The sequence below is a fragment of the Dendropsophus ebraccatus genome, chromosome 3 (assembly GCF_027789765.1).
Source record: "Dendropsophus ebraccatus isolate aDenEbr1 chromosome 3, aDenEbr1.pat, whole genome shotgun sequence".
Classification (NCBI taxonomy): domain Eukaryota; kingdom Metazoa; phylum Chordata; class Amphibia; order Anura; family Hylidae; genus Dendropsophus; species Dendropsophus ebraccatus.
The window spans coordinates 195,555,511-195,582,718 of NC_091456.1; the positions used below are offsets into that span (position 1 = coordinate 195,555,511).

Below are 27,208 nucleotides of genomic sequence, written 5' to 3' on the forward strand. Positions count from 1 at the left end.
TTCTTGGTTTTAACATGTCTTTCAATTAGTGGACAGACCATGATTAAGATTGAGGTGAGCTGACAGTCTCTTTTTAAATCTCTTCGTCTATAGGGTTGACAGACCCTGCCGTAAAGAGGAGGTAGAATGCAAATCACCAGCACAGGAGCCGCACCTTGTCCAGCATCCGCAGCTCTAGAGTGTTAGGGTCTATTTACTAGAGATGAGTGAACCAGCCGAGGTTCAGGTTCGTATAAACCTGAACTCGGCTTCTGATTCCCGCTGTCTGCCCGCTCCGTGGAGAGGGTGGATACAGCCTGACGACCGCCTGGAAAACTGGGATACAGCCATAGCCATAGGTTGTATCCCAGTTTTCTAGGCGGTCCTCAGGCTGTATCCACCCTCTGCACGGAGCGGGCAGACAGCAGCAATCAGAAGCCGAGAGTTCGGGTTCATACGAATCTGAACCTAGGCCGATTCGCTCATCTCTACTATTTACACAGAAAGATTATCTGAAAAAGATTTGAAGCCTAATCCAGGAACGGATTTGAAAAGAGGAGAAAACTCAGGCTTTCCTTTATGACCTCTTCTCTGTTTATAGTTTGTTCCTGGCTTTGGCTCCAAATCTTTGGCAGATAATCTGCCAGATAATCTTTCTGTGTAAATAGCCCTTAGGGCGCCTTTACACAGGCAGATATATCTTAAAGATAACAGGTCATAAAGGAAAGACTAAGATTTCTCCTCTTCTTAAATCCATTCCTGGCTTTGGCTTTAAAAATCTGTCAGATAAATCTCTCTGTGTAAACGCAGCCTAATAAAGAAATGTGTGTAGAAGAAATGTACAGCACATCTGCATCTAATAGTGACCGGTCTATGTGGATTCCCGTATATCTGTGTCATTAGGATGAGACTGGAGATCAGTGTGCGCTGTGATGTAATAGAGAAGGAAGGTATAAATGTCCAACTACTTCAGGGAAGAGTAGGCATAGGTAATGATAGGGTTAAATTTAGCAAATAATGTACGATTGCTGCTAGGGAATCAAGTTAAAGGGGAACTCCGGATAAGAAAAACTTGTTTTCTATTAAAAGTGCATTAAAAGTTATCTAGATGTGTCTATATAATGTATAACCATATACGTGCGGTTCTGCCACACTGGTAGCTGATAGAAATCCAGGAAGTGAAAAAAATAGCCCCTGTGCCAATTCACATTGTCTCCTGCTCCCTCTGCTATCCCACCTTTGGAGTCAAATATCCCATGCCTCTGTCTCACATTGTGTGTGTTTGCTGAGCACAGGCTGATGATGCAGACAGGGGGCAGGGCGTGATATCACAGAAGGCAGGACTGGATCCCCCAATCACCTGAGTGATCCACCATCTCTGACCGACCAGAAGCAGGTGCAGCACTAATTTTACTGATTGTTACGGGTGGGGGACTGTGATGATCAGCTGAGGGAAAGCATTGCATTCTGGGAACTGCTCAACCAGGAAGGACAGAAACACAATACAGAACAAACAGACAGAACCCCCAAACAAATGGATTTTTGGTAGTTTCAAAACTGGGATAGACAGTAATGCGTTATGCTTCTGCAAAAGTTTCATTTTTTTTCAACCTCTACCTGGAGTTCTCCTTTAGAAGTTAACAAGTCTGGCATATTACACATATACAGCTCTACTGTGTACACATACAGCTCAGCTACATGTACATTACATATATACAGATCTACTGTGTATACATACAGCTCAGCTACATGTACATAACACATATACAGCTCTACTGTGTACACATACAGCTCAGCTACATGTACATTACACACATACAGCTCAGCTACATGTACATTACACATATACAGCTCAGCTAAATGTACATTACACATATATAGCTCAGCTACATGTACATTACACACACATACAGCTCAGCTACATGTACATTACACACATATACAGCTCAGCTACATGTACATTACACACATACAGCTCAGCTACATGTACATTACACACATACAGCTCAGCTACATATACATTACACACATACAGCTCAGCTACATGTACATTACACACATACAGCTCAGCTACATGTACATTACACATATACAGCTCAGCTACATGTACATTACACACATATACAGCTCAGCTACATGTACATTACACACATACAGCTCAGCTACATGTACATTACACATATACAGCTCGGCTACATGTACATTACACACATATACAGCTCAGCTACATGTACATTACACATATACAGCTCAGCTACATGTACATTACACACATACAGCTCAGCTCCATGTACATTACACACATATACAGCTCAGCTACATGTACATTACACATATACAGCTCAGCTACATGTACATTACACACATACAGCTCAGCTACATGTACATTACACACATACAGCTCAGCTACATGTACATTACACATATACAGCTCAGCTACATGTACATTACACACATATACAGCTCAGCTACATGTACATTACACACATATACAGCTCAGCTACATGTACATTACACACATACAGCTCAGCTACATGTACATTACACATATACAGCTCAGCTACATGTACATTACACACATATACAGCTCAGCTACATGTACATTACACACATACAGCTCAGCTACATGTACATTACACACATACAGCTCAGCTACATGTACATTACACATACACAGCTCAGCTACATGTACATTACACACATACAGCTCAGCTACATGTACATTACACACAGGCCTCTGCGGCAGGCATATATAACACACACATACACAGCTCTGCTCCACACACATCACACACACAGCTCTGCTGCATACACATCACTTCAGCTCATCCAGCACAGCAGAGTCCTGCATACGCTGAGCAGCAGCCCCTGATCATGTGACTCCTCCTCCTCCTCCTCTGCCATGTTACTGATCACATGACTGTGACATCATGGCAGGTCCTGTGAGCATACAGCTCTGCCTGTGGAGGTATGTACATGTAGGATTATTAAACCCTTCAGGAAACAAAGTTGTTTGGTCTCAAAGGATTTTTGTCAGAAAGGCGTCCTGGTTTATACTTATGCTTTTTCGTAATTTAAATGTTTTATTTTAAAATTTATCACCTGAGAGATATAGAGTCCTCCATGTGCTTCTGTGTTTTGATAACCTGTTGCCCTCGGTTACGGCCTGCCCGCCATTCTCTAGGTTGGGTCACACATGCTCAGTTTAGTCACTGTTTTTTTTTCTCACTTTGGTAAAATGAAAGCTGAGCTGTGATTGGTTGCTATGGGCCACATGGAGAATCTTACTATAAGACCGAGTGATATGCTGAGTTTACGCGGAGCGATAAATCGTACGATTAACGATTTCAAAGTAACTTTTTTTTTATAACGATCAGCATTTAGACGGAACGATATATCGTACAGAAAAATCGTCTTGCGATCGCTTCAGCCTATCTCGCACATAGGTTAAATCGGTGAACGACTGTTTACACGGAACGACCTGCGAATTTTTTGTGAACGACGATTTAAGAACAAGTTGTAAGATCAAAATGAACGATTTCTCGCTTGTCGTCTGTTCGCTGCGTTTACACGAACAATTATCGTGCAAATTTGAACGATAATCGTTTCGTGTAAACACAGCATTAAATCTCCTCATGTTCCTTCTCCTTTGTATTTCCTTCCTGTTATTGATGCATCAGAGGAGTCAGGAGTCCTTAATGCATCCATGATCCATATTTTTTGCAGATCAGCAAACAAAGGGAAAAGTAATAGTTAAAAAGTTGTTATAACTTTCAAAATCTAAATCAACAGTGGATATGATATAAAGCAAGTTAGCAATATACATCCATTATTTCTTTTGTTGTTAACATGCTGTAAAACAAAGCTGTACTTACCAGAAATCCAGGTCCAGTCTCCTGAAGGCTGCTATATAACAGCTATACTTACTGTATCCAGGTCCAGTCTATCTGAAGACCCTTTTACATGGAGAGTTTATCTGCTGAATCAGGTGGAATCACACACATATGGCTCCAAGTAATAACTGATTAATAGGCGCCCTGGAATCAGTATATAGAATATAAGAAAGATGTAATGCTTACCTCTCCTGCCTTTTCTCTGGGTTCCTCGCTGACCTTAGCCACCAGTACCGCCAAAGATGGACCCATCTCTACAGTGACATCCCACTCAGCCATTCACTGACCAAGAGGGGATGACACCGCAGATCATGATTTAGTGAGCTGGCTGTCACTAACGAGAAGGGTTCGTGTGCGGAAGTGTCGGTGGTGGTAGTTAGGTCCCCTGTGCCCCTATACAATAGTTTGGTATGCTATAACGTTATAAAGTCCTATATAATAGCTGCATATCATCTACACCGATATCCTCCAATATTTCCTCTTATAACCTTCTATAGTTGTATGTTTTATATGGGATTTTATGTGGTTTTTACATTATTTTATCTTTTTTCCATCCAGATAACTGATGTACAGGATCAATGATGGAGAGAGACAGAGACAAGATGGCCGAGAGGATAATAACCCTCACCCTACACATACTCTTCCTGCTTACTGGGGAGGTGAGGGATTCTGGGAGTGATGTCATCATGACATCATTCTTATCTATGGAATAACAGATGGATAGGACTGGGGAGGTGAGGGATTCTGGGAGTGATGTCATCATGACATCATTCTTATCTATGGAATAACAGATGGATAGGACTGGAGAGGTGAGGGATTCTGGGAGTGATGTCATCATGACATCATTCTTATCTATGGAATAACAGATGGATAGGACTGGGGAGGTGAGGGATTCTGGGAGTGATGTCATCATGACATCATTCTTATCTATGGAATAACAGATGGATAGGACTGGAGAGGTGAGGGATTCTGGGAGTGATGTCATCATGACATCATTCTTATCTATGGAATAACAGATGGATAGGACTGGAGAGGTGAGCGATTCTGGGAGTGATGTCATCATGACATCATTCTTATCTATGGAATAACAGATGGATAGGACTGGGGAGGTGAGGGATTCTGGGAGTGATGTCATCATGACATCATTCTTATCTATGGAATAACAGATGGATAGGACTGGAGAGGTGAGGGATTCTGGGAGTGATGTCATCATGACATCATTCTTATCTATGGAATAACAGATGGATAGGACTGGAGAGGTGAGGGATTCTGGGAATGGATGGAGTGATAGTAATGTGTCTCTCCATACACAGGATTACACAGTAGTGAAGAAGTCCTCTTGTGGGCGCTGTGGGGCCCCTGGGTGTGAAGGATGGGGAAGAACCCTGAGCCCAATCCCGGGGCCCCTGATACATGAGGAAATGGAGGAAGAGAAGATCCTAGAAGTCACCAACAAGATGGTGGAGCTGCTGAGTGGAGAGGTGAGACTGTGGCTGCTGGGAATGCTGGGACATTATACAGTAACACCACTGGAGGGGTGGGGGGGATGACTGTGTGATCATTGTGTGTGTCAGGTTCCTATAAGGTGTCAGGACGTGGCGGTCTATTTCTCCATGGAGGAGTGGGAGTATGTAGAAGGACACAAGGATCAGTACAAGGATGTGATGCTGGAGGATCAGCAGCCCCTCCCATCAGCAGGTAATAGACAGGACTATATACACACCTCCTCTCTGTATTATCTGGATGGAAAGAATGAATTCAGTCTCTGTATGTGTTCCCTCCAGTCAGATCCAGTAAGAGAACAGCACCAGAGAGATGTCCCCGTCCTCTTCTCCCACAGGATCAGGATCAGGTAGATGGAGATGTTCCCTATGATCTGTACATCCCACCTGACTTCTCCTCCTGTCTGATGACTTTTACAATATTTCTCTCCCATCTTATGAATCAGGGGGAAGATGGGAACAATATTAATGCTCCAGAGACAGATGACGGCAGTGATGAGCAGTATAAGGAGGACATCACTACAGGGAGAAATATGAACTGTATTAATGCTACAGACGTAAGGGTAAAAGAAGAAATAGTAAAGAAAGAAGTAGAGACAGATGACAGCAGTGATGAGCAGTATAAGGAGGACATCACTACAGGTAACCGCCCAGGTGAGTAGTGACCAGTAAATGCAGAGATCACTCACACATTCTCCTCAGTCACCGGCTGTAACTATTCTGTGTGGAATATTATAAGCTCTGTGTCCTGTCAGTCTTCTCTGCTGTATATTCCTCCAGGATGACAGCAGTGCTGGTGATATATAGCTGTGGGTGAGGGAGAGCCGGATGACATCAGTGCAGGTGATATATAGCTTTGCATGAGGGAGGGCCGGATGACATCAGTGCTGGTGATACATAGCTGTGGATGAGGGAGGGCCAGATGACATCAGTGCTGGTGATATCTAGCTGTGGATGAGGGAGGGCCGGATGTCATCAGTGCTGGTGATATATAGCTGTGGATAAAGGAGGGCCGGATGTCATCAGTACTGGTGATATATAGCTGTGGATGAGGGAGGGCTGGATGACATCAGTGCTGGTGATTATATAGCTGTGGATGACGGAGGGCCGGATGTCATCAGTGCTGGTGATATATAGCTGTGGATGAGGGAGGGCCGGATGACATCAGTGCTGGTGATATATAGCTGTGGATGAGGGAGGGCCGGATGACATCAGTGCTGGTGATATATAGCTGTGGATGAGGGAGGGCCGGATGACATCAGTGCTGGTGATATATAGCTGTGGATGAGGGAGGGCCGGATGACATCAGTGCTGGTGATATATAGCTGTGGATGAGGGAGGGCCGGATGACATCAGATGGGAGGGAGGTCAGGTTGCTGGGAAGGTTCCATGATGTCATATCCTGCTCTCATTCTCAGCCTATAGTTGCTCTTCAGGATGTTGTGCATCAGACTTACTATACAGAATACAAGGTTATCAAGTATAATAACACTAAGATGTGATTCTTCTTGGCAGCTGAGTGTACCCGGAGATCAGAGGGACATCAGATATCTCCAGATATTACAGCAGATGGTCAGATCACACAAGATACATATGAAGAACATTCTATTCCCCCAGATATACCCCCAGACCCTCACAGCAAAGAGCTGCCATCTGATCCCATTATAGCAGCACTATATACTGATTCACTTCACTCTGTACAGCCAAATAAGAAGAAGCCATTTTTTTGTTCACATTGTGGGAAATGTTTTACTGTAAAAGCAAATCTTGTTAGACATCAGAGAAGTCACACAGGGAAGAAGCCATTTTCATGTCCAGAATGTGGGAAAAGTTTTACCCGGAAATCAAATCTTGATGAGCATCAAAGAACTCACCCAGGGGAGAAGCCAATTTCATGTACAGAATGTGGGAAATGGTTTTCTTATCGATCACATCTTGTTCAACATGAAAAAACCCACAGAGGAGGGAAACTACTTCCATGCCCTAAATGTAGTAAATCTTTTGCTCGGAAATCATCTCTTGATAAGCATCTAAGAATTCACACAGGGGAGAAGCCATTTTCATGTTCAGAATGTGGGAAATGTTTTACTCAGAAATCAAGTCTTATTAAACATCTGAGAATTCACACAGGGGAGAGGCCATTTGCATGTTCTGAATGTGGGAAATGTTTTTCACAGAAATTATACCTTGTTGAACATCTGAGAGTTCACACAGGGGCTAAGCCATTTTCATGCTCAGAATGTGGGAAATGTTTTACTTATAAATCAAGTCTTGGTAAACATCAAAAAGTGCACACAGGAGAGAAGCCAATTTCATGCAAAGAATGTGGGAAATGTTTTACTCTCAAATCAATCCTTGTTAAACATCTAAGAGTTCACACAGGGGAGAAGCCATTTTCATGTTCAGAATGTGGAAAATATTTTACGCAGAAATCATACCTTGTTGAACATCTGAGAACTCACACAGGGGAGAAGCCATTTACGTGCTCAGAATGTGGAAAATGTTTTACCTATAAATCAAGTTGTATTGCACATCAAAGAAGTCATAGAGGAGAGAAGCCATTTTCATGCTCTGAATGTGGAAAATATTTTTCACAGAAATTTTACCTTGTTGAACATCTGAGAGTTCACACAGGGGAGAAGCCATTTTCATGCTCAGAATGTGGGAAATGTTATAGTTATAAATCAAGTCTCGTTAAACATCAAAAAGTGCACACAGGGGAGAAGCCAATTTCATGCATAGAATGTGGCAAATGTTTTACTCTCAAATCATTCCTTGTTAAACATCTAAGAGTTCACACAGGGGAGAAGCCATTTTCATGTTCAGAATGTGGGAAACGTTTTACACAGAAATCCTACCTTGTTGAACATCTGAGAACTCACACAGGGGAGAAGCCAATTTCGTGCTCAGAATGTGGAAAATGTTTTACCTATAAATCAAGTTGTATTGTACATCAAAGAAGTCATAGAGAGGAGAAGCCATTTTCATGCTCAGAATGTGAAAAATGTTTTACTCAGAAATCAGATCTTGTTAAACATCAGAAAAACTTACACGGGGAGGAGCCAACATGTAGCACTAAGTAATAATTAAAGAATTATCAACAAATCTCTGTTATCCGAGAAGTAAATGGAATCGGTGGGCTTAGAATATGTGACTTTAAAGCATATCCACTCTCTGTCTCTGGTTTTCTCCTAAGGACAGCAGTAGAAGGAGCAAACGTGTCAATGAGCGCTGATCTCTTCTCTTATTCATAGACTCTTCACAAAGTGCGATCAGTTGTGCAGCCCTTTCCTGGCCGCACATTTGTTGCCTGGAGAGATGTGCAGCCAGTTATTTAGATGATAGATACTGTATGTTCAGGTTGCTTAAAGGGGTTGTCCAGCAAAAATCTTTTTCTTTCATATCAATTGGTGTCAGAAGGTTATACAGATTTGGAATTTACTTCTATTTAAAAATTCTCCAGTCTGCCCATACTTATTAGCTGCTGTATGATCTGCAGGAAATGTTGTTTTATTTTCAGACTGACACAGTGCTCTCTGCTGACATCTCTGGTCGAGACAGGAACTGTCCAGAGGAGGAGAGGTTTTCTATGGGGATTCATAGCAAACCGAGACAGAGTTCCTGTCTCAGCCAGAGGTGGCAGCAGAGAGCACTGTGTCAGACTGAAAATAAAACACTTCTGGCAGGACATACAGCAGCTAATAAGTATGGGAAGACTTGAGATTTTTTAATAGAAGTAAATTGCAAATCTGTATAACTTTGTAATATCAGTTGATTTGAAAGAAAATGATTTTTACTGGATAACCCCTTTAAGGGTGGGTTCACATGTAACTGATCCGCAGTGGATCCTTCCCTGTCACTTTCAATGAGCTTACATACAGATTGTCATCCCGCTGCGATGTATACACTACGTAACTCCAGTCCCGGTCACCACTTTTGACCTTTCTCACGATAAACACCCAGTGGTCTCGAGTTTCTTCTCCCGACCTGAAATGTAGAAGATTTCCCTGATCCCGAAAGTTTCTTTGTCACATCATACTTGGTTCTCACGTATTCTTCCAGAGATAGCACCGCTCTTGTCTCTTGTTTTGCAAGTCAGTTCCATTGAAGTGAATGGAGCTTAATTTGTTGAATTATTTGAAATGTGTTTTGCGCCAAATTGGCCCCTGTTGTTAAGAATTGTTTATTCAGAAAATTCAATAAAATTTAAATTAAAAAAAAAGTGTCCATGTTTTTCTAAAGATGGATAATCTGTCAGCTCCTGGGCCCTACCTGTGGTGCTGGCAGTGTGCTGTAGCTGGCAGTCCACTAGTGAGCATGGGGCTTTTTGGTAATTTTCCATTCAGTTTATATTCAATCTAAGCTCTCCTACTGTAATGAAGAGTCAGAGAGGAGTTGTTTGTGCCGCACTCTGGCCGCATCACCACTTCTTTCCTCCTCCTCCTCCTTCATGAATAATTAATACTGACTGCCCTCCTGCTCGCTCAGCTGTCAGCCAGTGTCTCTGCTGCCCGGCCTCCTGCTCGCTCAGCTGTCAGCCAGTGTCTCTGCTGCCCGGCCTCCTGCTCGCTCAGCTGTCAACTAGTGTCTCTGCTGCCTGGCCTCCTGCTCGCTCAGCTGTCGGACAGTGTCTCTGCTGCCCGGCCTCCTGCTCGCTCAGCTGTCAGCCAGTGTCTCTGCTGCCCGGCCTCCTGCTCGCTCAGCTGTCAGCCAGTGTCTCTGCTGCCCGGCCTCCTGCTCGCTCAGCTGTCAGCCAGTGTCTCTGCTGCTCGGCCTCCTGCTCGCTCAGCTGTTAGCCAGTGTCTCTACTGCCCGGCCTTCTGCTCGCTCAGCTGAAAGCAATGGCAATTGGTGCTGTCCGAGACAGCACCAATCGCTATTAGTGACCTGGGGAGATATGGCACCGGTGCCACCCCCACGATCGCCATGATAGGCCGGCCAGTTCCGGCCAGCCCATCACGGCGATCTAACAGTTAAAAAGTGTCCGGCCAGGTTCTGCACCCCTTAGCTAGGTAGCTGAGGGGTGCAGAACAGGAGTGGGTATATTGTAGTGCACTATACTCACCTGATCCCGGCGTCCGGAATGCAGATCCTCGCGTCCTCTTCTCCTCGTCGCCGCCACTTCCGGGTTCGTTCGTTCTTCGTCGGAAATCCTCGGCTCTTCGGGTTTTTCCGTCGCCCCTATCTTCGGAGGTCTTCGGCACCACTCTACTGCCCCCTAGCGGCTGATCAGTGTATATTATACACTGATCATTTGCTTTGGGGTAAAAAGAGTTTTTTGGGGGGGGGATTCAAATTTTTTTTTTCTTTTTATGCGCCCTAATGCCGCTGAGAGCTGATCAGCATCGCACGTAAGTGCGCCGCTGATCAGCAACTCCTCCTTTTTGGCGTAGAGGCGTTTTTTCTCCCTATATCCTACCGCCACTGGCTGCTGATAAGTGCCGCACATAAGTGCGGCATTTATCAGCAACTACTTTTTTGGTGTAGGGTTTTTTTTCCTTACTGTTAAAAAAAAAAAAAAAACTAAACACTACACTACACAAAATAAAGTTTTACACTAGACATTTACATACCCCATATACTAGTGCCCATATAAAGATGGCCCCCAGGGTGTTTTCTGTGTCGGACGCATATGCTATTATTGCCTCCGACACCGAAATAGCCAGTGAGGATAAATGGGGGGATCCTTTTTTCCTCCATTCATCCTCATCATCCAGTGAGGTGTCTGGGGGTAGCGTAGCGTACGCTCCCCCCCAGACACGTCTTTTCCGCCAGTACCGTCCTAATAAGAGATGACGGTATGGCGTGAAATTCTACAAACTCTGTGAGAGTACCTCAGGGTACACTTACAGATTTAGGGTACGTGCACACTGCGGAATGGTAAAGGATAACCCTTTGTGCATTCCCCAGCTGGCACCCCCCGGGCGGACTGATGCGGGTGCGTGTCTCCACCCGTGTCTTAGTCTCCATGTTATGCACGGGCAAATTCCGTCGTCCGTCCAAAGAATGAACACGTTCATTCTTTGGACAGAGGGCGGAATCCGCCCGTGCATAGAATGGAGTCTATGACATGTGCGGAGACGTGCGCCCGCATCAGTCCGCCGGCGGGTGCCAGCTGGGGAATGCACAAAGGGTTATCCTTTACCATTCCGCAGTGTACATGTACCATTACAGTGTATGAAGGAAGGGACACCCAAATCCAGCCCCCAGATGCCCCCCCCCCATCCTCCGAGTTAGTGGGAAGATCATTCGGAAACTGATCCTCCCACTGCTGGATAAAGGTTACCACCACCTGTACGGGGATAACATTTATACCAGCACCCCCTCTTCCGGTCCCTCGCTGCCCGAGCTACTGTAGCTTGCGGCACGATGGGAAAATATCAGAAGCAGTAATAGCGCCCTTCTATTTAGCAGCCATGGAGCGGCCCCAGCGCTTCTGGATATGAAGGACCCCGGATCGCACCAGGACAACATTTTCCAGGTGACGTCCCCCACACTGGAGAACAGGAGACCCCAGAAGAAGTGCAGAGTGTGGGGTAACAGGGGGATCAGGAAGGACGCCATTTTCCAGTGTGCCACCTGTCCTGATCACACCGGCCTCTGCATACTGTATCGCTCCAAGGCGAACCACACGTCACTGGGGTGCTACATTATCTAAATTCTGTCCCTTATTCCTATTTCAGGGGTCACGTTGATCCGGGGATTATTCTGATCGCCATTATGGAGTCAGGAAGGAATTTTCCCCTGTGATGAGGCTACTGTCGTCTGCCTTACGAGGGTTTTTTGCCTTCCTCTGGATCAACACAGGTTGAGTTTGATGGACACCTGTCATTTTCAACCTTATAAACCAATAATTGGCCTAATACCCCCAAATAAATTAGAATTGTCCGTTTTCCCCAGCTAAGTAGGTATGGCTGCCATTCCCATTAGAGGATGCCATGATGCAATTACAAAGCCTCTGTGCTGCCAGGACAGTAGAAACCCCCCACAAGTGACCCCATTCTGGAAACTACACCCGATAAGGAATCTAACAAGTGGGACAGCGGGGATATTGGTCCCTGGTGACGCGCACATTTCGGCCGTGAAAATGAAAAAAATTTTATTTTTTATTTTCACGGCACATGTTCTACATAAGTGCCCGTCACCAGTGAGGTCCATATGCTCACTGCACCCCTTGTTAGATTCCATATGGGGTGTAGTTTCCAGAATGGGGTCACTTGTGGGGGGTTTCTACTGTCCTGGCAGCACAGGAGCTTTGTAATTGCGACATGGCCTCCATCCTCCATTCCAGCCTCTAAATGGCGCTCTGTCCCTTTAGTGGCTTGCCCTGTGCCCATATGGCACATTATATCCACATGTGGGCTATTTTCATACTCAGGGGAAATTACCCTACACTTTTTGCCTTCATTTTCTTTTTTAACCCCTTGTGGAAATGGAAAAAATCAAGGCTAGACCAACATTTAGAGTAAAAATGTTTAATTTTTACACTAAATCATTGATCTTGTCTTGATTTTTTCATTTTCACAAGGGGTTAAAAGATAAAAAAAACAACACAAAATGTGTAGAGCAATTTCCCCTGAGTACGGAAATACCCCACATGTGGACATAAAGCGCCATGCGGGTGCAGGGTTAGCCTCCAAAGGGAAGAAGCGCCATTTGGTTTTTGGAGGCTGGATTTGGCATGGATTTCAGGGGGCCTTGTTGCATTTAAAAGACCCCTGTGTTGCCAAGACAGTTGAACCCACAAGTGACCCCATTATGGAAACTACACCCCTCAGGGAATGTAACAAGGGGTGTAGTGAGCATATGGACCGCACTGGTGACGGGCACAAATGTGGAACAATGTGGCCTGAAAATGAAATATTACATTTTTTACACTATAATGTTGGTTTAGCCTTACATTTTTCATTTTCACAAGGGGTTAAAAGAGAAAAAAAACACACAAAATGTGTAGAGCAATTTCCCCCGAGTCCGTAAATACCCCACATGTGGACATAAAGCGCCATGTGGGCGCAGGGCAAGCCTCCGAAGGGAAGGAACGCCATTTGGATTTTGGAGGTTGGATTTGGCTAGAATGGATGATGAAAGCCATGTCGCATTTACAGAGCCCTCGTGCTGCCAAAACACTGAAAACCCCCGCAAGTGACCCCAATCTGGAAACTACACCCCTCAAGGAATCTAACAAGGGGTGCAGTGAGGATATGGACCCCTTGATGACGGGCACATTTGTACCGTGAAAGTAAAAAAATGAAAATTTTCCCTTTCACGTCACATTGTTCTACATTTGTGCCTGTCACCAGTGCTCACCATATGCTCACTGCACCCCTTGTTAGATTCCTTGAGGGGTGTAGTTTCCAGAATGGGGTCACTTGTGGGGGGTTTCCAGTGTTTTGGCAGCACAAGGGCTCTGTAAATCCATTCAAGTGAAATCCAGCTTCCAAAAGCCAATTGGCGCTCTTTCCCTTTGGAGGCTCGTCCTGCGCCCCCTTGGCACTTTATATCCACATGTGGGGTATTTCCGTACTCAGGAGAAACTGCGCTACACATTTGGTGTTTTTTTTTTCCTTTTATCCCCTTGTAAAAATGAAAAATGAAGGCTAGAACAACGTTTTAGTGTAAAAAAATAAATTTTTCCTTTTTTACACAACATTGTTCTGAAAATCTGTGAAGCACCTGTGGGATCCAGATGCTCACCGCTCCCCTTGTTACATTCCTTGAGGGGTGTAGTTTTCTAAATATTGTCCCTTTAGGGGTGTTTTTTAGGTTTTGGCACCCCAGAGCCTCTGCCAACCTGAAGTGGTACAGTCAAAAATGACCAAATAAAACGGAGGCGTTGAAATTCACTAGGCGCTCCTTTATATCTGAGGCTTGTGGTTGCGTCAAATAGCGCAATAGGGCCACATATGGGGTATTTCTATAAACTGCAGAAACGGGGCAATAAATATTGGGGTGCTTTTTTCTGGTAATAGGTTTATAATTATGAAAAATATTGGATTACAATAAAATCTCTGCACAGAAAATTAAAATTTTCAAATTTCTTACACACTTAGCTTTTATTTCTGTGACTCCCCTAAAGGGTTAAAACACTTTCTGGATGTGCTTTTGCAGAGTGTGGGGGGTGCAGTTTCTGAAATGGGGTGCTTTGTGGGGCTTTCTAACATACAGTCCCCTCAAATACACTTTAACTTAGGCTGGGTTCACACTACGTATATTTCAGTCAGTATTGTCGTCCTCATATTGCAACCAAAACCAGGAGTGGATTAAAAACACAGAAAGGCTCTGTTCACACAATGGTGAAATTGAGTGGATGTCCGTCATTTAATGGCAAATATTTGCTGTTATTTTAAAACAACGGCTGTTATATTGAAATAATGGCCGTTATTTACTGTTATATGGCGGCCATTTACTCAATTTCACCATTGTGTGAACAGAGCCTTTCTGTGTTTTTAATCCACTCCTGGTTTTGGTTGCAATATGAGGACCACAATACTGACTGAAATATACGTAGTGTGAACCCAGCCTAAACCTGAACAGGTCCCTAAAAATATCTGATTTTGAAATTTTACTGAAAATTTGGAAATTTGCTGCTAATGTTTTAAGCTTCCTATTGTCTAAAAAAAAAGGAAGATAGTTTAATAAATGCCGCCAACATAAAGTAGACATGTTGCTAATGCTATTTAATATATAATTTATGTGTTATAACCCTTTTCTGTATAAGCAGAAAGGTTTCAAAGTTGGAAAAATGCATTTTTTCACAATTTTTCACGTTATTTTGGTGTTTTTCATAAAGACTCGTTATAAGTATCGACTCCAATTTACCAGAAATGTAAAGTACCAAATGTCACGAGAAAACAATCTCAGAATCAGCCGGATAGGGAAAAGCATCCCGAAGTTATTGATGAATAAAGTGACACAGGTCATATTCATAAAATTTTTCTCTGTCCTTAAGGCCATTTCAGGCTCTTTCTTTAAGGGGTTAAAAATAGAAATCCTGTCTCTAGACAGGTGAGTTACCCCAAGACCAGAGGAAAGGTAATGGTCCGTTTACATGAAGCGATAATTTGCCCAATTGATCGTTTAACGTTTTTAAAGCAACATTTTGGTTTTTATAACTATCAGCGTTTAGACGAATAAATAGTTAGAAAAATCGTTATTGCCCATCTCACACATAGGGTGAATATTTGAAAGACTGTTTACACGAAGCGATCTGCGAATTTTTTTGCAAATGATGATTTGAGAACGTTGAAAGATCAAAATGAACGATTTCTCGCTCGTCGCTTGATCATTCGCTGTGTTTACATGAGCCGATTATCGCTCAAATGCCTTCGTTAATGCGAAAATTCCAACTATAATCGTTCTGTGTAAACACACTATAATGAACGCACCTGCTCTGTGTCAGTGAAAGAGTCCATAGACTTGCATTAGAAGTCCAACTCATCACGTGACAGAGAGCAGTCCTCACCCGGCTCATTCTCACGATCACTACGGGTCTGACGCTTAGACCTGGAGCAGTCAAAACATTTGACATGTCTCTATGACATAGGCGGAGAAGAAGGGTCCAACAGCATCCGTAAGTGTCCTTGTACGTGATTAAACGTAAGAGCTTGAAGCTATCGTCACACACCCTTTTTCTTAGTCTATGTATTGATGCCCAAACCTGGGGATTGGGGACTTTCCAGCCTGGATCCCTCTTCTACTGACCGGCTTTTCTCGGACATATTGAACTTGGTGCTGTTGAAACCTTCCCTTATGTTATGTCTCTATGACCTGTCAAAAATGTTTTCAAACGACAGGTACACTTCAAATTTTTCTCTCCTATATAAAGAACTGCACTAGGTCTGAGATTGAAAAAAATTTGGTTGGCCCCTTTCCATCCAAACTCCTTCCTTTGGCACTCCTGCCCTTCCCCATCTTCACACCTCAGCCTATTGGGGTCTATACAATTCACCATTAAAAAGGAGGGGAGGGATGGGGAGGGGGAGTCATCTCTCATGTCTTAGGGGCCTATTCCACGGAGCGATAATCGGTCCGATTCAGCCGATTATCGCTCTGTGGAATATAGAGAACGATCAACTGATGATCGTTTCATCGGCTGATCGTTCATTTAGGTTCAAACCTAAAATCATTGGTCGCCACCCACGCATCGCTACGTGGAATAGCGGTGCGCGGCGGGTGACTGACGATTTTAAAACACAATACTTTACCTCACCAGGCTGCAGGTTTTCTCCTGCGCTCCTCTTATTCCCGGTCCCACTCGCAGCAGCAGCTTTGGAGCGGCCTATCTGAGCTGACAGACCGCTCAGCCAATCACTGGCCAGGACCGCCATGGCCAGTGATTGGCTGAGCGGTCTGTCAGCTCAGACATGCCGCTCTGAAGCTGCTGCTGTGCGTGGGACCGGGAGGAAGAGGAGCGCAGGAGAAAACCTGCAGCCTGGTTAGGTAATGTATGATCTTTAACGGTAACAATGTCCCTGCAGCCCTCGTTAAACGACTATCAGGCCGTGGAATAGGCCCAGTAAACGAGCGCCAATCTAGCAGCTCGGTGCTCGTTTACATTGTTGATCGGGCCCCCATCGGCCCATGGAATAGCACCCTTACTCGGATGCTGCCTGTGTCCCGCTACCCCGTATGGTAGCAACTGGGCCTGATTTTGAGTCTCTATATTTCAACCAGGGAGACCAGGTTTTCAGCTACTTATCCCTTGAACGTGAGACAAAACTAGTTAACTCTTCAAGGCGGGAAATCTTGTTTCTCTGTGGGTGGGTCGTGACTCGTAGCCAACGTAGGGGTACCAGGAGTTTTGCAGCTGCAATCAGATGGGCAGCGAGTGACTGCCTGTGAAGCGCAATGTCTTTTGTAGATAAGCCCACCATGACCATTTCAGGTGTGAGTGTGACTGTAATGGCAATAACCTCCGTCATGGTGTGCTCTACCCATTTCCAAAAATCTGACGGACACATCCACCGTATGTGGAACAGCGTTGCCTTTTTTTTTAGCTTGGTAACGCTAGCATGTGGCCGGGTTGCATAAGCCCATCCGAAAGAGATGTTCAGGGGTTTTGTACCATTGTGATAGAAGGGATTTTCACTTGTCTTGATGCAGGTAGAGAAGCCCTGATAGTTCCTAAGAATTTTCACACGGTCAGAAAAGGTTCTATTCAACTCTTCCTCCCTTGACATGAGGTAGAGTGGGGGCCCACTAACCTGGGTTTTTAAGATCTGATCAACATATAGCGACAGTTTGTGCTTGAATCTGACCCTAGAGGCAAGAAGGCGCTCAATCCAAGTCAGTTCTCTCCAACCTGTATGTCTTTTTAGGAAAGTTTCCCAGGTTTTGGATGGCTAAGAAGTTAAGAAAGTGTATGGTGTGGGAGGGTAGGAGGTTTTGTAAAAGTTGGGGTTTTGGTGGTTTGGCATTATTCATCAACTGAGCCAAGGAAATATGGGAGAGGCTATTCCATATAGGACCATGCGATGTGGCAGTCAGTTCTACTATATACAGTAAGGTGGTGAAGGTGTAGTCGGGAAATTTGTAGACTTGATGTGTGAAATTCTCACTGCTAACGTTCCTTTGAGTAACGCATAATGTGTCTTACTAATATCCTGATTCTGGGGTATCATAGAGCACAAATTCCTTTGGGGCCTAGTTGTGACCCTTCTAATTTGTGTCCTATCAGAATGCTGTTCCTAGACGCCACATCTACCCAACGCTAGAGGTGGGTCGCTTTAAACACGAGTTCTACATTTGGGAGACCAATTCCCCCATGATGCCTTTTTTTGTGTTAGGAGGTTGTATGCCAAACTTGGTTTCCTCTGAGCCTCCAAAAAAGTAGAGAACAATCTCCTCCAGCTGAGAAGGTATGAGTGTGGGAGGTCTATTGGAAGCATCTGTAGGTTATGTGTGGTGTCCCACCACGGTTGTTACTAGTATATTACACCCCTCGCAAAAGGCTGTACTTCAAGTAACTGTGGCAATAAATAAGTACCGAATTTTTGCCACAAGATGCCGCTATTGTATGTAACTGTATTTGTATTTTGCACAGCTACAGGTAACCAAAGGGTACCACCAATGCAGGTACCACCAATGAGGACCTTCTCTTTTTCTCTACCTATCTATAAGCTCCTTTTTTCCTATGCTTTTCTCTCCACCACTCACAGGGGATATTACACCTCCTGTAGGAAGTTGTCACATGGGGAGAGGAAGTATACACCCAGTCTTAGTCTGGTTGTTGAGCAGAGAAGACGCAAAACAAATTGGTCCCTGCTGTGGTCCAGCTGGGCCCTGGCTTTGCCAGATCCCCACTCCAGAACTAGTCTGCAGTGTTAGTCAGGTTCCTGGGCAGAACAGATGCACATGGGAGACACAGACACCAGTTTCTTGAAAGCAGCACTTCTACACACTATGCAGTGTTAAGCTATGCCAGGGAGAGGACAAGTCAGAGATCACCCCAACCCACTCCGAGAACAAGTATAAAAGTGCAGGACAGTATTCTGAAACAAGAGAAACTGATCCGGATAGAGCAAAGTTGCTAGAAGCCTAAATACCAGAAAACCTTGGCCACTCTGTTCAACCCAGGTAACAAGGTCTGGGGCTTGTGTCACCCTCATAGGACAGTTCACCCGATACTGGTGGGCAAAAGGTGGTAAACAAAGGTCGAAACAAGGGCACAAGTAAACTTCTATTTTCAAGTCTTCAGTATTCTACTTCTTCTAAAGCTCTGGCAGAGCACATTGCTACTTGGGTTGGGACTTTCATGACACACTCCTCTCTGCTGCTCTGAACTTGCAGTACAAACTCCTCAACTATTATGGACTCTCAGCACAAACTCATCTCATTTACTTTCCGTTCTACTACTCAAAAGGTCCTCAGTGCAGCTTCTGTCTTGTCAAGTCTACAGTCTGCTATCGGCTACTGGATAAAGTGTTCTCTCAGTGAAGATCTATTTATGCTAACGGAACTCAGTGATTATTACTCAGGCACCTACACAGTAGATACCACATCCTTGGGTCATCTCCCCTTTCTGTGGGTGGCGGTACCGATAGTCCGGGTGGGTCACAACTCCACTCTGGACCACTGTGATAAGTACCCAAGAGACCTCCTCACAGCCCGGCAGGTCACCAACCACAGGGGAGTATACCTCACCGTTCTAATATAAAAGCAGGTGTGCCTCCATACCTGTGTACCCTCTGGGCACTGGCGTCACAACAGTATACCATCTGGATAATTAAAAAACACCTATAGATTCTGGATTCTATGATAAACGTCCTATACCCCAAAAAGAAAGGATAAGGGGGGGAAAGAAAAATAACCGAATGGTAATTGAGATAGAGCTAAACACCTATAAACCCATCCGATATGCAAATGAGCAAAAATATCAAATGAATTGGTACAAGAAAACTTTATTGAGAAATATCGCAACAATAATAAGAACAATAGAAAAAAATGTATATAAAAACAAACAAAGACCTGGGAGGTGGGAGGCCCAGCATGAGGAAAGGTATATGTTTACAAAATAAAGTGCAAGTGCATATATTAAATACTCATGAATTTTCAGTATACAGCCTGGTTATAAGCATATTATAAGGTGCAAGTGCTCAAACATAACCAAAACCACAGGCTGCATAGATCAGTATGGTAAAGTATAGGCAAGTGCACATAAACAACATTACCCAGGGATATAATTCCCAAAGCCTCAGGACTCCCACCTCACACTCCTCCAACGTCGTTTCGCTATTCGCTTCTTCAGGGAGTGATGAGGGGGAGACCAGAGGGATGTTATATAGTATGCCCTGATGCCCCATTGGATGGCTGTAGTAACTCACCTGCATCGCATTATATGGCGGCCACTCGTGCGGACGCCAGTGTCAGCCGCGGGCCGCGCGATGAGCCGGAAGTGACGCAAGGCGCATGCGCCCTACGTCAGATCCGGTCCCGATCACGTGACCCGCCAGCCGACCGGACATGCACATTAGGCCGCACCCGATGCGGGCGCCATCTTAGAAAAGGGCAAACTCTATGGGCTGCTATTAACTCTGTGGGCTGCTATTAACAATACATCTAAAAACAACATAAAGATAAAAGACGGCCAATACAATATCCCTATCACTTAAATACCCAATTAAAGTGACAAAGTGCTGAAATATGAATAAATATATATATATACACACAATTAATTAATTATGATATGGGGTGAACATGCCAAAAATAAAGTGCAAGTGCTCAGTGTAAGTGCCAAAACGTGCGCCAAAGTGCTAGTGGTAAACAGATTCAATTCACACTGGTATTATAAAAGTTGGTAAGTAACCCATACTGAACACAGACGGACCGAGACCGCACAGACCAAAAACCAGAGAACAACAAGGAACAATCCACGGCCGCAAAGCAGACCTAACCTGAAAATACATGGTTGCCTGAACAAAATTGAATCTGCCATGAAACTAATAGAGATAGAAAAGAGATATGTATATCAGTATCTAACTACCGGTGCTGAGTGGCATGTGTATGGATGAACAAAAAAAATATATACTAATATATTATATTTACTAACCTGTGCCGAATTGAAAGATTTTTTTGAAAATATTATTATGGTACAGGGATAAAGTGAAAGTGAATACACCAAGTGTATGTGAATAAATATAGTGTAATTAACAGAATGTGTACATTGAGAAAAAATATTGAGAAATGAGTGCTAAAGAAAGGTGTAGTATGGCACCATCTAGTGTCCAATGTAGGAACAACAGCCCACAGGAGGCCATGTAAGTAAAATACAAACAACATCCCCTGGAATCCAAATACAAAACAGGTCTATATTCCATCTAGTCCATTAAAATATATATCATGTATATACTAACTATATTACTACTAATGATTAAAAAATATATTGATTAAAAATGGAGGTAATAAAACTACAAGTGTGTCAAATCAGACATATACTCGACAATTTGAGAATGAAGTGGTGACAGACTCACCACAAGCCGGTCAAGGGAAAGAAATGCATTTTTTACATCTGGATAATTAGTTTTATACAATTAAGATGGGAAGGTTTATCCCTAAGTACTTAATTGATGTAGATGACCAGGTAAATGGTGAGTTAGCTTTTAAAGGGGATACCTGAGCATTGCTCAGAGTGACATTTAAGATTTCGGATTTATTCGAGTTTACTTTAGAGTTACTAAGGTTGCCGAATTTTTCTAAGAGAGTCTGAATTTTTGGTAAGGCTGTAGCTGGGTTTGTAATGAGTATTAGGAGGTTGTCTGCGAAGGCTGCCGTGAGGTGAGTATGAGAGCCTACTTTCAATCCCTCTATGTTGCTGTCCTGCCTCAGAGCCTGACATGTTTCGGGAGAAACCTCTCCCTTCCTCAGAACAAATGCGCATAGACGTGAGAAACAGACACAGGGTTTAAAAATGGTAAAAAGCCCGCTAAACCTGCCCACCGGGGGGAGGGGGGGGGGGGACAAATGTAAACTTAAGATAAAAGTATGAGTTGTGTAAACTGTACAGCAAATATACATAACAATTGAAAGGACTGTGTAAAAAGCAATACAGCAGAAATAGGATTGTACTTTCTGTGTAGTCGGAGGTTTAGACATCGATGTATACGTATTGGTGTCATGAGAGGAGAGCAGGAGCTCAATCCCCAGCTGTCAGTGTGCAGCGAACCGTGTAATCCCACACGTGCCGGACAGAGGTAGAGGACGGTCAGTGCGGACACCGGGAAGTACCGGGAGCCGGTATGTGTTAGGGGAGAGTGGCGGCCGGGCGGGGAGCCAGGGGATAGGGGGAAGAAGGAGGAGGGGGGGGGGGGGGGCTGCACCGTGATTAGCGGCTCCCCCCTGCGCCCGGCGGCATCAGTGGCGACAAGCATGTGATAGAGATAACCCAGCTACTACTCCCATCACCAGCTCATACTATGAGCAGATAATGGGAGTAGCAGTTCAGTGTATATAGTCCAGTGCGGTGGCGGGCGGGCGGCAGCGGGCTTACCGGTGATGGAGATCAGCCCTGGCGCTACTTCCCCATCATCTGCTCATACTATGAGTACTGTGTAGTAGTACTGTGTATATGTATCCAGGACCAAGCAGGGAGAGAGAGGGGAAGTAGATGCACAGGCACCCCTCTCCGTCCCTGCTTGGTGCCCTCCTAATGTACTGATTGAATACATTTATGGAATACTTTGGGGAGCAAGGACACTTGCTCCCCAAAGTATTCCATAAATGTATTAATTCAATAAAGCCCACTGTACATAACATTACATTAGTTTACATAGACATCCATAGAAACAATAAAGTTCCTTAGACTTCTACATATAGAGCACCCACTGCTGGACACTCCATAGGAATTACACCCTGGGTCATGACGTCACTGTTTCTGAGAGAATTCTAACACTCCCTGATCTACTAAATGAAGGGAAGTAGCCCTATATGTGCATTTCCCATAATTAATGTACATTAGAAATTTGTCTAACTTTCCATAAGTAATAACATATCAAAAAATAATTTTGGCTGGACTTCTCCTTTAAATAGTGGTGAAGGTCGCGTTCTCCAGTTTCACCACAAGATGTCAGTGTTGTTTCTAATCTCTGTTATTTTCACGCACAGCTGAAGTAAGCCAAGGGTTACTGTTATTACTGTTGTTGTTATACCATGTGGTTTGTGCTCTTCACACACACACACACACACACACACACACACACACACACACACACTGCCCCTGGGAAAGTGACTAGTTAGCCCCATGCGGACAGGAAGTCAGTGCGTAGTCTTAGTATGGTGAAGTAACAAGACACATGTGTATGGAGCAGCCAGAGACACTTACTTTCTTCAGTGTACTTACTAAAGCCACTATGCAGTATTAGGCACTCCTAGCGGGAGGACAAGTTGAAGATGACCCTAAGCAGGGCCGGCGTCAGCACCCGGCTAACTAGGGCAAATGCCGGGGCCCACAGCTCCTCTAGGGGCCCAGTCCCGTCTGTTACTACATTTTTTTGTTAGTAAAAGAAAAAAAAAAAGTGTAGTAACAAAGGGGACTGGGCCCCTAGAGGCCACATGTGACAGTTAGGGGCCCGCCGATACATACTGGGGTCCCCGGGCACCTGTCTTCCTTCACAAATCTTCCCTACAGCCAAGTAGGAAAGAGGACCTTTGAGTGTGAAGGACCTTTGATGATGTCACGGGTCATGTGATTGGATACCTGACCTGATAGAGGGCAGCATGGTAGGCTCTGCAAACTAATAGTGTTCTGTATGTGCTGGGGCTTCTAGTTGTTTTGAGTATAGAGGTCCTGCTGTAATATATATATCTATTACAGCAGGATATATATTACAGCAGGACCTCTATACACAAAACAACTAGATATCTGTACCTATCTATCTATCTATCTATCTATCTCCTATCTATTATCATCTATCTATCTATCTCCTATCTATCTATCTATCTATCTATCTCTCTCCTATCTATCTATCTATCTATCTATCTATCTATCTATCTCCTATCTATCTATCTATCTATCTATCTATCTCCTATCTATCTATCTATCTATCTATCTCCTATCTATCTATCTATCTATATCTATATATCATCTATCTATCTATCTCCTATCTATCTATCTATCTATCTCCTATCTATCTATCTCCTATCTATCGCCTATCTATCTATCTATCTCCTATCTATCTATCTATCTATCTATCTATCTATCTCCTATCTATCTATCTATCTATCTATCTATCTATCTATCTCCTATCTATCGCCTATCTATCTATCTATCTATCTCCTATCTATCTATCTATCTCCTATCTATCTATCTATCTATCTATCTCCTATCTATCTATCTATCTATCTATCTATCTCCTATCTATCTCCTATCTATCTATCTATCTCCTATCTATCGCCTATCTATCTATCTATCTATCTCCTATCTATCTATCTATCTATCTATCTATCTATCTATCTCCTATCTATCTATCTATCTATCTATCTATCTCCTATCTATCTCCTTTCTATCTATCTCTCTCTATCATATGAACATGGTAAGTATACACTGTATATCACTGCAGGACCTGTATATAGGAGAACGAGAGGTCTTACCATGTTCATATAATATATATATAATGTCATGCCGGTGCTGCTAGTTCTCCTGTATGCAGCTCCTGCTTTGTGTGTGTGTGTGTGTGTGTGTGTGTATATATACACACACACACAGCAGGAGCTGTATACAGGAGAACTAGCAGCACCAGCATGATATATATATATATATATATATATATATATATATATATATATATAATCCTGTGACTGGGTCTGACTCCTCCAGAGTCCTGACTACCACAGAGATCAGGAGATATAGGAGGAGAAAGATATGCAGCAGCCGCATGTTTCTTTTGCTGCAAATCTTTCCTCACCTGTCTCTCCATGATTTGCTGCTCAAAGGGGCCCGCCGATGCTCTGTCGCCCAAGGGCCCACAAAAAGCTGGAGCCGGCCCTGACCCTAACCCACGCTGAGAACCTTTCAACACAGTGATACTCGGATAGAGAAAAAGTACCATAACGAAGGTCGACGTACTCTTTCTTTTTTATTTTGGAAATAAATTGCTTAAAGTGACACTGTCACCCCCTTTGTGCATTCTGACATTTCTACACAGGTGTAAAGGGTAAACTTAGCGGTTTTCATACCCTATTTTATATCATACGTCATGGTGCTTGTTCAAGTAAAAAGTGATCTTTTATCAACTGCAGATTGTGTTAAGTAGGCGGGACCTCGCGTCATTAGCCCTGCCCACAACGCCCCGCCCCCTTGACGCCCATTGGTGGGCTGAACTAGAGGGGGTGGGGTCTAGACCTTTAGGCCAACCTGTTCCAATGGTCGGCGAGGGGGCGAGGCCAATGGTGGCATTGCGGGCGGGGCTAAGTGGCGCTAATGCCGCGAGGCCCCGCCCACTTAACACAATCTGCAGTTGATAAAAGATTACTTTTTACTGGAACAAGCACCCTGACGTATGATATAAAATAAGGTATAAAAACTGCTAAATTTACCCTTTACACCTGTGTAGAGATGTCAGAATGCAAAAAGGAGGTGACAGTGGCATTTTAAATAAACTTATATTACATTGTCATAGAACTTCATTAAAATTAGTGTATTTTTACATATTCACCTATGTGAATACACAAAGAATGTATGTAATAGGGCCTTTAGACAACCCTGCACTTCCCAACAGTTACATAGGTGGCAGCAGAGAAGCCACATATACCCGGCACTGTACTCCACATGGCGTCCAACCAAGAAGGACATGGGCAGGGACCAAGCTCCTATTGGTTAGATGTTACATACATATTCATTCTTGTTCTGATTGGAGTGAGTGTCAATTATGTATCTATTTATCTGAACCCTGGGTGTTTACATATCTTGCAAGAGCTGCCATGATATTTGTTCCCAGCTGTCCTTGCCCTTATCTTATAGTCAACGATCCTCAGACCCTAAAGTAAAAAACAAATTCTACTAGCCATAAACATAGTAAATAAAAGAGCCAAGAGAAAAACAAGTTCTCCTTATAATAAAGATGGTAAATAGAGCGGGGGCCTCTTTCCCAATAGTTGCATACACAGCATTATACACATTTTAAGACTATAGAATGGAGGAACAGATATATAACACATATAAAATAGACTCTCAACTCCACAACATACAGTGGGGAAGAAAAGTATTTAGTCAGTCACCAATAGTGCCACCACTTAAAAAGATGAGAGGCGTCTGTAATTTACATCATTCGTAGACTATGAGAGACAAAATGAGAAAACAAATCCAGAAAATCACATTGTCTGATTTTGTAAGAATTTATTTGCAAATTATGGTGGAAAATAAGTATTTGGTCACCTACAAACAGTAGTGGATTATAATAGGGGCATTTTGGGCGGCAGCCCTGGGCCCTGAGCTCCTGGGGGGCCCATGACCACCCAAAAAGACTTATACTTTCAGTGGTGTACTGTCTCCTGGCTACACTTCTGCCATGATTTGCAAAAAAAAATCACAGTTTTTTTATGGCAATTTTGCACAAATCAGGACATCATGACATTATCTGTCCTGTACTATGAACACCAGGCTAGTGCTGCCATAGTTACAGTGGGGTGGGGGGGCCCAGGCTTGGTGAACAGCCCGGGGCCTATGGTAAAGTTAATCCGCCCCTGCCTACAAACAATCAAAATCTCTGGCTTTCACAGACCTGTAACTTCTTCTTTAAGGGCCCTTTTACACGGAAAGATTATCTGACAGATTATCTGCCAAAGATTTGAAGCCAAAGCCAGGAATGGACTATAAACAGAGATCAGGTAATAAAGGAAAGCCTGAGATTTCTCCTCTTTTCAAATCCATTCCTGGTTTTGGCTTCAAATCTTTGGCAGATAATCTGTCAGATAATCTTTCCGTGTAAAAGGGCCCTAAGAGTCTCCTCTTTCCTCCACTCATTACCTGTAGTAATGCCACCTGTTTAAACTTGTTATCAGTATAAAAAGACACCTGTGCACACCCGCAAACAGTCAGACTCCAAACTCCACTATAGATGGTCCCCCTTCTCCCCCCCCTCCCTTATAGATGGTCCCCTTCACCCCCCCTCCCTTATGGATGGTCCCCTTCACCCCCCCTCCTCCCTTATAGATGGTCCCCTTCACCCCCCCTCCTCCCTTATAGATGGTCCCCTTCACCCCCCCTCCTCCCTTATAGATGGTCCCCTTCACCCCCCCCCCTCCCTTATAGATGGTCCCCTTCACCCCCCCTCCTCCCTTATAGATGGTCCCCTTTCCCCCCATCCTCATAGATGGCCCCTCTTTCCCCCCCACCCTCATAGA

The 27,208-nt window shown here is 43.9% G+C and overlaps 1 protein-coding gene and 1 pseudogene across 1 annotated transcript in view; one reads left to right on the plus strand and one right to left on the minus strand.

Annotated features, from left to right (window-relative positions):
* The window catches only part of LOC138786760 (zinc finger protein 84-like), a 790,489-nt gene that overhangs the window by 450,369 nt on the left and 312,912 nt on the right, over positions 1-27,208 (minus strand). The gene's annotated exons all lie outside the window — the stretch shown is intronic.
* The window catches only part of LOC138787618 (zinc finger protein 850-like), a 52,744-nt pseudogene continuing 31,443 nt past the window's right edge, over positions 5,908-27,208 (plus strand).